Genomic DNA, 14,029 nt, shown 5'->3' on the forward strand with positions numbered 1-14,029 from the left:
TTATGGGTCATTTGGTTTATGGCAAATGACAAATAAGTATCTGACAAGTAAGAGTTCATGTTAATTTTGCCTCTATAATATAAAGTTTGGATTTTTTCCAAAGAATTTAATTTATTTGGCAGACTCTGATAGAACAGATTAAGTGCCATGTTAAAGCTCCAACTATATTTTCATTTATAGTATCAATAAAATGTTTGCCAAAATACAGCTTTTTTAAGTAAAATTATCTGCACTCTTATCCCAGCTTTAGAATATTCAAAACCCTCAACCACATTTTATGAAGAATGTTAAGAGAAAATTTTACATCTAGAAGTCTGGAATCTTAATTCTTTGAAGCAAATTCTACTTTATCCAACCATTAGTTATCAAGAAGGTATAACCTTGTTCTAGTTTGCTATTTAAATCTTACAGATTAAATAGAAATAACATAAAAAGTGAAATTTCTTAAGTTTCTCCATCTTCAATATCAACTTTATATGGTACTTAGGCCTTCTAGCAACTGAACTGAAAATATTTATAGAAATTACAATAAAGTGCAGAAATATTTTATTTGGGGAATCAAAATATAAGCAAAAGATAACAGAGATGGAAATTTGGCTTTAGAAGACTGTATCATTTCTTCCTCTCTTGCCCTCCCACCACCAATAACTTTAAGGGGAAGAGAAGTTTGTTTTTTTCCTAAACATGTCTTTAAAACAATAAGATATATTGTAGGAGATTACTTACTGCAAAAAAAATAAATAAATAAAAATAGTCTGAGAAATTCCCTATAAACATTTTTGTAGTTTATCAAACAGAAATTATTAAATACCTCAAGTTGTAAAGTCAATGATTTTTACTTCAGTTTAGTTTGGCAAAGATAAATATGAGGTTAGTGGGAAAGGACTTTGATATTTTGCTGTGTTATGTTTCCTTCTAGCTTGTAGATTTTTTTTTTTTTTTAGATTAGCAATACCTTATTAGTAGACTCGGCAATTTATTTCTCTTTTGAAGGAAGAAAATTTTAACCCATCTGCTCTTGGCATTCATTGATTTTAGTTACATGTTCATAGAGATTTTGATGAAATTGTACATTTAGAGTAAATACAAATGAGCTTTCCAGTTTTCCTTTGTTTTTTTAATTTCTGCCTTAGATATAAGCAGAAACTAATTTATTTAAGTTTCGTCTCTAAACTGTCAACTTGATCTCAGCTAATGAGACTTCACAAACAGGAATTGCTTTTCAGACTAGTGGATTGTACTAGTTTGAAAGGCTTTATATTTTCCCATTAACAAGGAAAAAAGTTTGTTATGCCAAACAACCCGTTTTACAGTTTAAAAAATTTATTTTCAGTGCTCTATTTACCTCAGAGGTAATTCTAAAGGAGGTAGGGGAGGGTAATGAAAATAAAATCAAAATACTGAATAAAAATCAGTTTATGCTTCCTGGAAGAAAGATACTCTATAAATTCAAGAGACCTGAATCAAATGACTTAACCTTTTGGAATTTGAAAGAAATTATGTAGTACTCACAATTTGGATTACTGAATTTTCAGAGTAAACAAAATGATTTATAAGAGTAATATACAGGCCATATTACAGTGAAAATCATATATGTAAATTTTCTTGTTTAATGTTTCCATAAGGACAGCTTCTGTATCTAAGAAAATGTTCATTGGGGAAAATTTTTTTAACTAAATTTTTTAGAATAGTCCTACATTTGCAATTAAGGGACAACTAAAAGAAAAAAATGTGGAATATTTAATGTCATTATTTGTTTCTTTAATTAGGCATAAAAAGTAAACAACTTATTTTCCTTTGGAATATGGATTTTTTTTCAGTATCTAAAGTTTATCTGGTTAGCCTTGAGATTTCCCAATGAGACAAGTCAATGTAAATTAGGTGGGTTTTGCTTGTTTTATACCTTCTGTTGTCTTTTGATCATATGAGAATCTTTTTTAAAGTACATGATTGAATTTTTACTTCTTAGATGGAGGTTTGAGTGTGAAATTCTTTTCTTTTAACACTTTGATATGTTAGTGTAAATTAGTACTTTTATAGCACTACTAGGCTTTATTTTTTTATGGAACATGATTTAAAATTTTTTGAAGTGTTAATTTGGCAGTGCTTTAAAACTCTTCATTATGTGCCAATACTGACAAGAAAAACAGTTTTTTTTTAATGTATTGAATTCACTGTGGTATTCAATAAATTCTATTTTAAAATAAAATTCGAGTTTGTTTTATTTTGAATGGTGAAAAATAATTGAAGAACTAAAAGCTACTAGATCATGTTCACATAAGGTGAAAATGATAATAATCACTTATGAAATTGTGTAGTTATTTTAAATCTGACAAATTATCCATAAAACCTAGATTCCATAAGTGTCATTTACTGGAAATTTATATTGATACATAATAGCTCTTAATAAATATTTATTGGATTGATATATCTATAGACTTTTTTTACCAAGAAACTATCCTACCTGTTGTAATGAACATCCCTGACATTTGCAGCTTTGCTTATTATGTTCTCACAAATTACTAAGATCCCTGCTGCCATTGTACAGGGTATTTTTTTTTTTAACTTAGTTGTGGATGGCCCAGATATGTATCTGTAGTGGTTTTGTCTTGACCATATGTTGAGGAGTCCTGTTCAGAGGAACCTTGTTTCATCCCACAGGCCCATATACCTGAAAAGATGCATAAGAAACTGGAAAGAGAGGCGCTCTTTAAGAAGAGAGGGAATAAGATGGGTTGAGCACAGGAGTGAGAGCGAGACATTTTTCACTGTATACTCTTGTACCTTTTACATTTTCTATCATATACTTCTATGAAGATTAAAAATACAAATCATAAAAATCTATTGAATTATTTTCCTCTTAATAGGTATTCATAATAATAGATGGTTAACTAATAAATTACTCATATATTTTCCTTAAGATAGTAAGCCTTGGAAACAGTCTAATATGTATAGTGGGAGTAAAGGGAGAAATATTTAACCACTTGTCATGTTTTTTGTCTTAAAATTTATGTTCTGTACAAATTTATTAGCTTGAAATTCATTTTTTGCTAGAAAATAAGAGTAGAACTAAATTTTATGAGCTCATTCCCATTTCTAGAATCCCATGAAGACTCTAGAATTGAGATCAGAAGTTCTCAACTTAATATTTCTTTGTGGCCCTTAACCAAATGACCCACAACAAATTAAAAATAAAGCAAAAGTGGGAATTCCCTGGCCGTCCAGTGGTTAGGACTCAGTGCTTTCACTGCCGGGGCCAGGGTTCAGTCCCTGGTCCAGGAACTAAGATCCCACAAGCTGTGTGGCACAGCCAAAAAAAAAGGCAAAAGTAAAAATAATCACTGAAAAGCATTGACAATGGAAAACAATGTCCAATTCCAGGCAACACTAATGATAACAAAGTATCCTCCCTAATAATCTTGGAAATTTCAACTACCTGCATATGAGCTCTTAGAATAGACACTTTGCACTTGCAGCAATAGCCAGACTCAGCAGAATTCTGGAGAGAGAGGTCTGTAAATTGCAGTAAGGCACTAATTCTTAACAGCTCTCTTAGGAGGTTATGCGTACAGTAAGTCCCCTACATACGAACGAGTTCCATTCTGAGACCGTGTTCATAGGTCCAATTTGTTCGTAAGTCCAACAAAACCTAGGTACCCAACTAACACAATCGGCTATATAGGGTAATAAGTTTATAATACTTTTCATACAAATAATACATTAAGAAAACACAAACACAAAAAATAAAACATTTTTAATCTTACAGTACAGTACCTTGAAAAGTACAGTAGTACAGTACAACAGCTGGCATACAGGGGCTGGCATTGAGTGAACAGGCAAGAAGAGTTATTGACTGGAGGAGGGAGAGGAGGTGGGAGATGGTAGAGCTGAAGGATCGTCAGCAATAGGAGACAAGGAGGGCAAGCTGCAATTTCACTCATGCCTGACATAGATGACACGGGTTCCGTTTCCTTGCTGGATTCAATTCTATCTACCCTCTTGAAAAAACGATCCAGTGATGTCTGGGTAGTAGCTCATTTTTTCTCATCATAGATGACACGATAGCACTGGATTGCATTCTGAACGGCTGCTGCAAACTTCGTGTACCATTCTATGTTCTGGTCCTGTGTCTCAAAAACTAACAGTGCCTCAGGACTTCCCTGGTGGTCCAGTGGTTGAGAATCCGCCTTCTAATGCAGGGGATGAGGGTTCGATCCCTGGTCAGGGAACTAAGATCCCACATGTTACGGGGCAACTAAGCAGGCATGCCACAACTACTGAGCCCACGCACCACAACTAGAGAGAAGCCCGTGTGCTGCAACAAAAGATCCCACGTGCGGTAACTAAGACCCAACACAGCCAAAAATAAATTAAAACAAAAACAAAAGAAAACTAATAGTGCCTCCTCAAATAAAGACAATCCCCTTGCCATTTCCTGCATAGTGAATCTCTTTAGTTCTTCAGTTACTTCTTCCTCTTGTCTCTCTTCGTCCTTTCTCTGGTACAAAAAAGCACAACCACTTGTAGAGGATGCATGCACGTGACAACGTACGCCAGACATGTGAACTAACTTACGTGATTGGACACGCAAACACAGGTTTGCATCTTTGAAAGTTCACAACTTGAAAGTTTACTGTAAATAGTTCTTAACCTTAACTGTAAATGAAAGTCTATGGTTTGGCATGTCATTATGTTAAAAACAACTTTCCAATTTAGATCATAGGGTCACTTCTTTAGATAAGTGGGAAAGGTATCAATTGGATTCTAATTAATAGTTACGTGTTAATAGGCTCTGCTAGCTATGGAAAACCAAGTAATTTTTTACAAATGAGTGCTTCATCCAAAAATTTATTATATGTGTTTGGAACACTGATTGAAGCCTCACATGTTATTATTTTTTCTACAAAATCTACTCCAGCCCCTTTCAGTGCAAAGAAATAAAATAGATAAATGCAGGTGCCAAGTCCTCTCCATACTCTTCCAAACGTCTCTCAAAGAAACCTGGTACTCACCATCCCCACTGCCACTAACTCAATTTAGTTCATCTGTACTGTAACAGTTTTTTTTTTTTTTTTTTTTTTTTTTTTTTTTTGCGGTACGCGGGCCTCTCACTGTTGTGGCCTCTCCCGTTGCGGAACACAGGCTCCAGACGCGCAGGCTCAGCGACCATGGCTCACGGGCCTAGCCGCTCTGTGACATGTGGGATCTTCCCGGACCGGGGCACGAACTTGTGTCCCCTGCATCGGCAGGCGGACTCCCAACCACTGAGCCACCAGGGAAGCCCTGTAACAGACTTTTAACTGGTCTTCCAAATATTAATTTCACTATCAATCCCCCTTCCATATCATAGCCAGTGATCTTTCCAAGATGAAAATCTGATCATGCAATTCAAGCACTTTAAAAAAACCTTTAATAGCACCAAATTTGTTTAAGAATAGTCTAAATACCTTAATGTGGTTTTTCTAGTCCCTGTTACTTTCCAACTTAATCTCCCATTATTTTCCTCTCCTTCATTCCTGCCCCCTTACACTCTTCCTAGGAAGCTCTTCTGCACACACTCCCACCTCCCACACCCAGCCATCCCCTATAGACCCTTCAAATCTCAGTTTAGGTATCACTGTTTGGAATGGGAAGAGATAAATGTGGAAAGAACAAATACAATTCCTTTATGGAGTTTTATTAAAAAGGAAGACGAGAAATGGGCTCAAGAAATAAGTTTGGTAAATGGGAAAAGAATTTGAAAAAGAATAGATACATGTACATGTATAACTGAATCACTTTGCTGTACACCTGAAACTGTCACTGTCACAACATTGTTAACCAACTATACTCCAATATAAAATAAAAAGTTTAAAAAAATTAAAAATTTTTTTAAAAAAGAAGTTTGGAATGGGGGTGGGGTATTGACAAGGGAAGAAATAACAGCATTTTTGAATGTTAATGGGGATCCAATAAAAGGGGATATTTTGATGATGTTGGAAAGAGATTGGAGAATTAACTAAATTTATTTCCTTAAGTAGGCCAGAGGTGATGGGATCTAGTGCCCAAGTAGAAGGGCTTGCATTAAATAGAAATATGGAGCGTTCACCTCCAGTAACTGGAGATAAGGTAGTGTATGTAAGTATAAATGCATAATAGGGAGGTAGATGTGATAGGTGTGGGCATGGGAAGTTCTATTCTGATTGCTTTTATAGTCTGCCAATGAAGTGCTAATCAGGGTCATCAGCTGAGTCAGTTTTGGGAGCAGATGCAGGAAGTTTGAAGAGAAAGAAAAAAGTTAATCTTTCAAAAGCAAGAATGATTGGTATAGGGACAGGTTCTCAAAGTGTGGTCTCTGGCTCAGCAACTGCATCACTTGGTTAAATATGCAAAATTTTGGTCCCCACCCAGACCTGAATCAGAAACTCCAAGGCTGGGGTACAGCAATCTGGTTTTTAACAAGCTTTACAGGTGATTCTTTTACAAGCTAAAATTTGAGACCAGGCATATCAGACTCACTTGAAAGGCTTATGGAACCACAGGGAGCTGGGCCCCAGTCTCAGATTTTTTAATTCAGGTCTGGGGTGGAACCCAACCAAGAATTTCCATTTCTAACAAGTTCCCAGATGAAGTTGGTACTGCTGGCCAGCGGACCACACTTTGAGAACTACTGGTCTAAGGAAATATAGTATGATATAGTTGCATCAGAGGCATATCATGAGGTCTGTGGTCTTAAATTTAAATTGGACTTTCTGTTTGTGTGTGTATGTATGTGTGTGTTTCCCCAGCCACATTCAGTTATACAGGTATAATATTGAATTGAACCAGGGCTGTGATTTAGCCAAGCAAATTCAAAAGCAAAAGAGGAGCAAGGGAATTTAGGATGTGTGTGAAGGAGTGAATATAACTTATTAACCATGAAATTTAAGCTAGGTAAAGAAGAACATGAGGGTTTGGGGGGGGCAGTAAATGATAGTGAAAAGGTGTTAGGATAAATGCATTATAGATACCTATAGAACTGAATGATTGTTGGGTTTGGAATAGTAGAAAAAGTTCAGTAGATGGAAAGTGGTGGTCCAAGATGATTGTTAGAAATGGAAATTATGAGGAATTGCCATTACTGGTAATGATAAGGTCAATGTAGGTTTCCCAGATCACATACAGGATGCCCATTTAAATTTGAATTTTAGATAAACAATGGATACTTCTTAGTATAAGTATGTTCCAAAGTATACTTAGAATGGGTTTATTTTCATCCATTATGCTGATCTTACAATGGGACCCTTCAGCCTAGTAACCTCTGTCCTTCAATTTTGGGATATTTTCTTAAATTATTTGGTTATTTCCTCCCCTTCATTTTCTCTGTTGTTTCTTTCTGGAATCCCTAATATATTGATGTTGTACCTCCTGTCTTACCTGTTTTCTCAAATATTCCATCTCTTGTCTTTTTGCCCATTATCTGGAAGATTTCCTTAACATTATCTAATCCTTTTATTGAATTTATTTCTGCTAACATTTAAAAATTTCCAAGAGCTCTTTTTGCTCTCTGACACTTTATTTTTTATTGTATTCTATTGCTGTTTCATTGATGCCATATATTCTCTTGATGCTCTGAAAATATTAATCATAGGGTTTCTGTTTGCTTGTTTTTGAAATTGTCCTGTGTATAACCACTGTTTTCTTCCAATTCCATTTTTTTTTTTTTTTTTTTTGCGGTACACGGGCCTCTCACTGCTGTGGCCTCTCCCGTTGCGGAGCACAGGCTCCGGACGCGCAGGCTCAGCGGCCATGGCTCACGGGCCCAGCTGCTCCACGGCGTGTGGGATCCTCCTGGAAGGGGGCACGAACCCGTGTCCCCTGCATCAGCAGGCGGACTCTCAACCACTGCACCACCAGGGAAGCCCTTCCAATTCCATTTTTGAGTGTTATTTCTTAAAAGCTTTCTTCAGAGAGAAGGTAATCTTTAGTTTTCTGCTCATGTTTAAGAGTGAGAGGCTAAAAATACAGTTGGACACTGAGCATATAAATGGGCTTATTAAATGTGAGGTACATTGTAGGATGATCTGGCTTTGCTGCTGGGAAACCCCAATACCAGTATATTTAAATGTTTTCTCTTGGGCTGATCAGATTCCTCAGAAAAATGTCTCCAAATCTCTTGGAGTCATGTGGTTGGGAAAGTGTTGAGGGTCTCAGCATTCTACATGCAAACATTCACTCAAACACAATTTTCAGTCTGTTACCCATGCACACCCTCGATTGTAACTGGTATCATCCCAGCCAGTAAAACCCCTGTTTTACTCTCTCCAAAGAACAAACCTCCAGTTTTCTGCCAGAGTCAGGGAAAAAAATTTGCCCAGCTACATGAAGTACAAGAGGAGATGTGTGGCTCTTCATGAATGATAGGATTAGAAAATAACAATTTTGTAATCCCAAACGAAATAATTGGTTTAGGCAATGATCATAAGTGTATAAAACCATTAGATGAGAGGAGGGCTAAATCTGTCAGCACCTGAAATCATTGATTAATCTTAGCATTATTAAGTGTGGGACAACCAGACATTGTAGGCCTTTCAACATGGTATTCTATGAAGCACAAAGCACTATGAAGTGTTCTTCCAAAAAAAAGATAACCTGGAATCTCATCAAATCTGCAGCACAAACTTCCAACTATGGGAAATATAGAGGATGAAGGGAGAAGTTAAATGACACTCAAGGGAGCAAATTTACAAATACAGAATATGCAACATTCTCAAGGACAACTGAATTGGTTCTTGTAATACATCAATACTATAGGGGGAAAGTGTGGAAGGAAGGGCTGCTCTAAATTAAAAGACTCTTCTGTGACATGACATCCAAATCACTTGCGTGGACGCTGTTTGGATCCCAATTTAATAAACCAATTAAATAAGACATTTGTGAGCCAACTGGGAAAATTTAGTTATAAACCAGATATAAAACAATACCAAATAATATTGTTTTTTTTAGATGTGATAATGGCATCATGTCCATTTTTTTAAACATATGTATTTTGAAGTATAGAGAAGCAAAATGGCATGATGTCTATGATTTACTTTATTTTATTTTATTTTTAAAATAATTTTATTAATTTTATTAATTTATTATGGGCTGCATTGGGTCTTTGTTGCTGGGCATGGGCTTTCCCTAGTTGCAGCAAAAGGGGGATACTCTTTGTTGTGGTGCACGGGCTTCTCATTGCAGTGGCTTCTCTTGTTGTAGAGCACCGGCTCTAGGTGTGTGGGCTTCAGTAGTTGTGACATGCAGTCTCAGTAGTTGTGGCTTGAGGGCTCTGGAGTGCAGGCTCAGTAGTTGTGGCGCATGGGCTTAGTTGCTCCGCAGCATGTGGGATCTTCCCTGACCAGCACAGGCAGGCAGAGTCTTAACCACTGTGCCACCAGGGAAGCCCTATGATTTTCGTTAAAATAAATCAACCTCAGCTAAGAAAAAAAGAAAAAAGGAAAAAAACAGATAAGGAGAGGGAAGACAGCAGAAGCAAGAAGAACTACAATCCTGCAGCCTGTGGAACAAAAATCACATTCACAGAAAGACAGACAAGATGAAAAGGCAGAGGGCTAAGTACTAGATGAAGGAACAAGATAAAACCCCAGAAAAACAACTAAATAAAGTGGAGATAGGCAACCTTCCAGAAAAAGAATTCAGAATAATGATAGTGAAGATAATCCAGCACCTTGGAAAAAGAATGGAGGCAAAGATCGAGAAGATGCAAGAAATATTTAACAAAGACTTAGAAGAATTAAAGAACAAACAAACAAGGTGAACAATACAATACCTGAAATGAAAACTACACTAGAAGGAATCAATAGCAGAATAACTGAGGCAGAAGAACGGATAAGTGACCTGGAAGACAGAATGGTGGAATTCACTGCTGTGGAACAGAATAAAGAAAAAAGAATGAAAAGAAATGAAGACAGCCTAAGAGACCTCTGGGACAACATCAAGTGCAAAAACATTCGCATTATAGGGGTCCCAGAAGGAGAAGAGAGAGAGGAAGGACCAGAGAAAATATTTGAAGAGATTAGAGTTGAAAATTTCCCTAACATGGGAAAGGAAATAGTCACCCAAGTCCAGGAAGCGCAGTGAGTCCCATACAGGATAAACCCAAGGAAAAACACACCGAGACACATAGTAATCAAATTGGCAAAAATTAAAGACAAAGAGAAATTATTGAAAGCAGCAAGGGAAAAATGACAAATAACATACAAGGGAACTCCCACAAGGTTAACAGCTGATTTCTCAGCAGAAAATCTACAAGCCAGAAGGGAGTGGCATGATATACTTAAAGTGATGAAAGGGAAGAAACTACAACCAAGATTACTTTACCTGACAAGGATCTCATTCAGATTCGATGGAGAAATCAAAAGCTTTACAGACTAGGAAAAGCTAAGAGAATTGAGCACTACTAAACCACTCTACAACAAATGCTAAAGGAACTTCTCTAAGTGGGAAACACAAGAGAAGAAAAGGACCTACAAAAGCAAACCCAAAACAATTAAGAAAATGGTCATTGGAACATACATATTGATAATTACCTTAAACATGAATGGATTAAATGCTCCCACCAAAAGACACAGGCTTGCTGAATGCATACAAAAACAAGACCCATCTATATGCTGTCTACAAGAGACACACTTCAGATCTAGGGACACATAGAGACTAAAAGTGAGGGGATGGAAAAGATAATCCATGCAAATGGAAATCAAAAGAAAGCTGGACTAGCAATACACATATCAGATAAAATAGACTTTAAAATAAAGAATGTTACAAGAGACAAGGAAGGACACTACATAGTGAGCAAGGGATCAATCCAAGAAGAAGATATAACAATTATAAATATATATGCATCCAACATAGGAGCACCTCAATACATAAGGCAACTGCTAACAGCTATAAAAGAGGAAATCGACAGTAACACAATAATAGTGGGGGACATTAACACCTCACTTACACCAATGGCAAGATCATCCAAAAGGAAAATAAATAAGGAAACAGAAGCTTTAAATGACACAATAGACCAGATAGATTTAACTGATATTTACAGGACATTCCATCCAAAAACAGCAGATTACACTTTCTTCTCAAGTGCACACAGAACATTCTCCAGGATAGATCACATCTTGGGTCACAAATCAGCCTCAGTAAATTTAAGAAAGTTGAAATCATATCAAGCATCTTGGCTGGCCACAACACTGTAAGATTAGAAATGAATTACAGGGGAAAAACTGTAAAAAACACAAACACATGGAGGCTAAACAATATGTTACTAAATAACCAAGAAATCACTGAATAAATCAAAGAGGAAATCAAAAAATACTTAGAGACAAATGACAATGGAAGCACAATGAATCAAAACCTATGGGATGAAGGAAAAGCAGTTCTGAGAGGGAAGTTTATAGCTATACAATCCTACCTCAAGACACAAGAAAAATCTCAAGTAAACTAACCCTACACCTAAAGGAACTAGACAAAGAAGAACAAACAAAACCCAAAGTTAGCAGAAGGAAAGAAATCATAAAGATCAGAGCAGAAATAAATGAAATACAAACAAAGAAACAATAGCAAAGATCAATAAAACTAAAAGCTGGTTCTTTGAGAAGATAAACAAAATAGATAAACCATTAGCCAGACTCATCAAGAAAAAGAGGGAGAAGACTCAAATCAATGAAATTAGAAATGAAAAAGGAGAAGTTTCAACAGACACCGCCAAAATACAAAGCATCCTAAGAGACTACTACAAGCAACTGTATGCCAATAAAATGGACAACCTGGAAGAAATGGACAAATTCTTAGAAAAGTTTAACCTTCCAAGACTGAACAAGGAAGAAACAGAAAATATGAACGGACGAATGACAAGTAATGAAATTGAAACTGTGATTAAAAATCTTCCAACAAACAGAAGTCCAGGACCAGATGGCTTCACAGCTGAATTCTATCAAACATTTAGAGAAGAGCTAATACCCATCCTTCTCAAACTCTTCCAAAAAATTGCAGAGGAAGGAACACTCCCAAACTCATTCTATGAGGCCACCATCACCCTGATACCAAAACCAGACAAAGACACTACAAAAAAAGAAAATTACAGACCAATATCACTGATGAATATAGATGCAAAACTCCTCAACAAAATATGAGCAAACAGAATCCAACAACACATTAAGAGGATCATACACCATGATCAACTGGGATTTATTCCAGGGATCCAAGGATTCTTCAATATATGTAAATCAATCAATGTGATACACCATATTAACAAATTGAAGAATAAAAACCATCTGATCATCTCAATAGATGCAGAAAAAGCTTTTGACAAAATTCAACACCCACTTATCATAAAAACTCTCCAGAATATGGGCATAGAGGAAACCTACCTCAACATAATAAAGGCCATATATGACAAACCCACAGCAAACATCATTCTCAATGGTGAAAAACTGAAAGCATTTCCTCTCAGATCAGGAACAAGACAAGGATGTCCACTCTCACCACTATTATGAAACATAGTTTTGGAAGTCCTAGCCATGGCAATCAGAGAAGAAAAGGAAATAAAAGGAATACAAATTGGAAAAGAAGAAGTAGAACTGTCACTGTTTGCAGATGACATGATACTATACATAGAGAATCCTAAAAATGCCACCAGAAAACTACTAGAGCTAATCAATGAATTTGGTAAAGCTGCAGGATACAAAATTAATGCACAAAAGTCTCTTGCATTCCTATACACTAATGATGAAAAATGTGAAAGAGAAATTAAAGAAACACTCCCATTTACCACTGCAACAAAAAGAATAAAATACTTAGGAATAAACCTACGTAGGGAGACAAAAGACCTGTATGCAGAAAACTATAAGACACTGAGGAAAGGAATTAAAGATGATATCAACAGATGGGGAGATATACCGTGTTCTTGGATTGGAAGAATAGTATTGTGAACATGACTATACTACCCAAAGCAATCTACAGAATCAATGCAATCCCTATCAAATTACCAATGGCAATTTTTATGGAACTAGAACAAAAAATCTTAAAATTTGTATGGAGACACAAAAGACCCTGAATAGCCAAAGCAGTCTTGAGGGAAATAAACAGAGCCGGAGGAATCAGTCTCCCTGACTTCAGACTATACTACAAAGCTACAATAATCAATACAATATGGTACTGGTGCAAAAACAGAAACATAGATCAATGGAACAAGATAGAAAGCCCAGAGATAAACCCCCACACTTATGGCCAACTAATCTATGACAAAAGAGGCAAGGATATACAATGGAGAAAAGACAGCCTCTTCAATAAGTGGTGCTGGGAAACTGGACAGCTACATGTAAAAGGATGAAATTAGAACACTCCCTAACACCATACACAAAAATAAACTCAAAATGGATTCGAGACCTAAATGTTAGACCGGACACTATAAAACGATTAGAGGAAAACATAGGAAGAACACTCTTTGACATAAATCACAGCAAGATCTTTTTTGATCCACTTCCTAGAGTAATGGAAATAAAAACAAAAATAAACAAATGGGACCTAATGAAACTTCAAAGCTTTTGCACAGCAAAGGAAACCATAAACAAGACGAAAAGACATCCCTCAGAATGGGAAAAAATATTCGCAAACAAATCAACGGACAAAGGATTAATCTCCAAAATATACAAACAGCTCCTGCAGCTCAATATTAAAGAAATGAACAACCCAATCCAAAAATGGGCAGAAGACCTAAATACACATTTCTCCAAAGAAGACATACAGATGGCCAAGAAGCATATGAAAAGCTGCTCAACATCACTAATTATTAGAGAAATGCAAATCAAAACTACAATGAGGTATCACCTCACACCAGTTAGAATGGCCATCATCAGAAAATCTACAAACAACAAATGCTGGAGAGGGTGTGGAGAAACCCTCTTGCACTGTTGGTGGGAATGTAAATTGATACAGCCACTATGGAGAACAGTATGGAGGTTCCTTGAAAAACTAGAAATAGAATTACCATATGATCCAGCAATCCCACTACTGG

The sequence above is a fragment of the Mesoplodon bidens genome (assembly GCF_964165515.1).
Source record: "Mesoplodon bidens genome assembly, chromosome: 3".
Lineage (NCBI taxonomy): Eukaryota > Metazoa > Chordata > Mammalia > Artiodactyla > Ziphiidae > Mesoplodon > Mesoplodon bidens.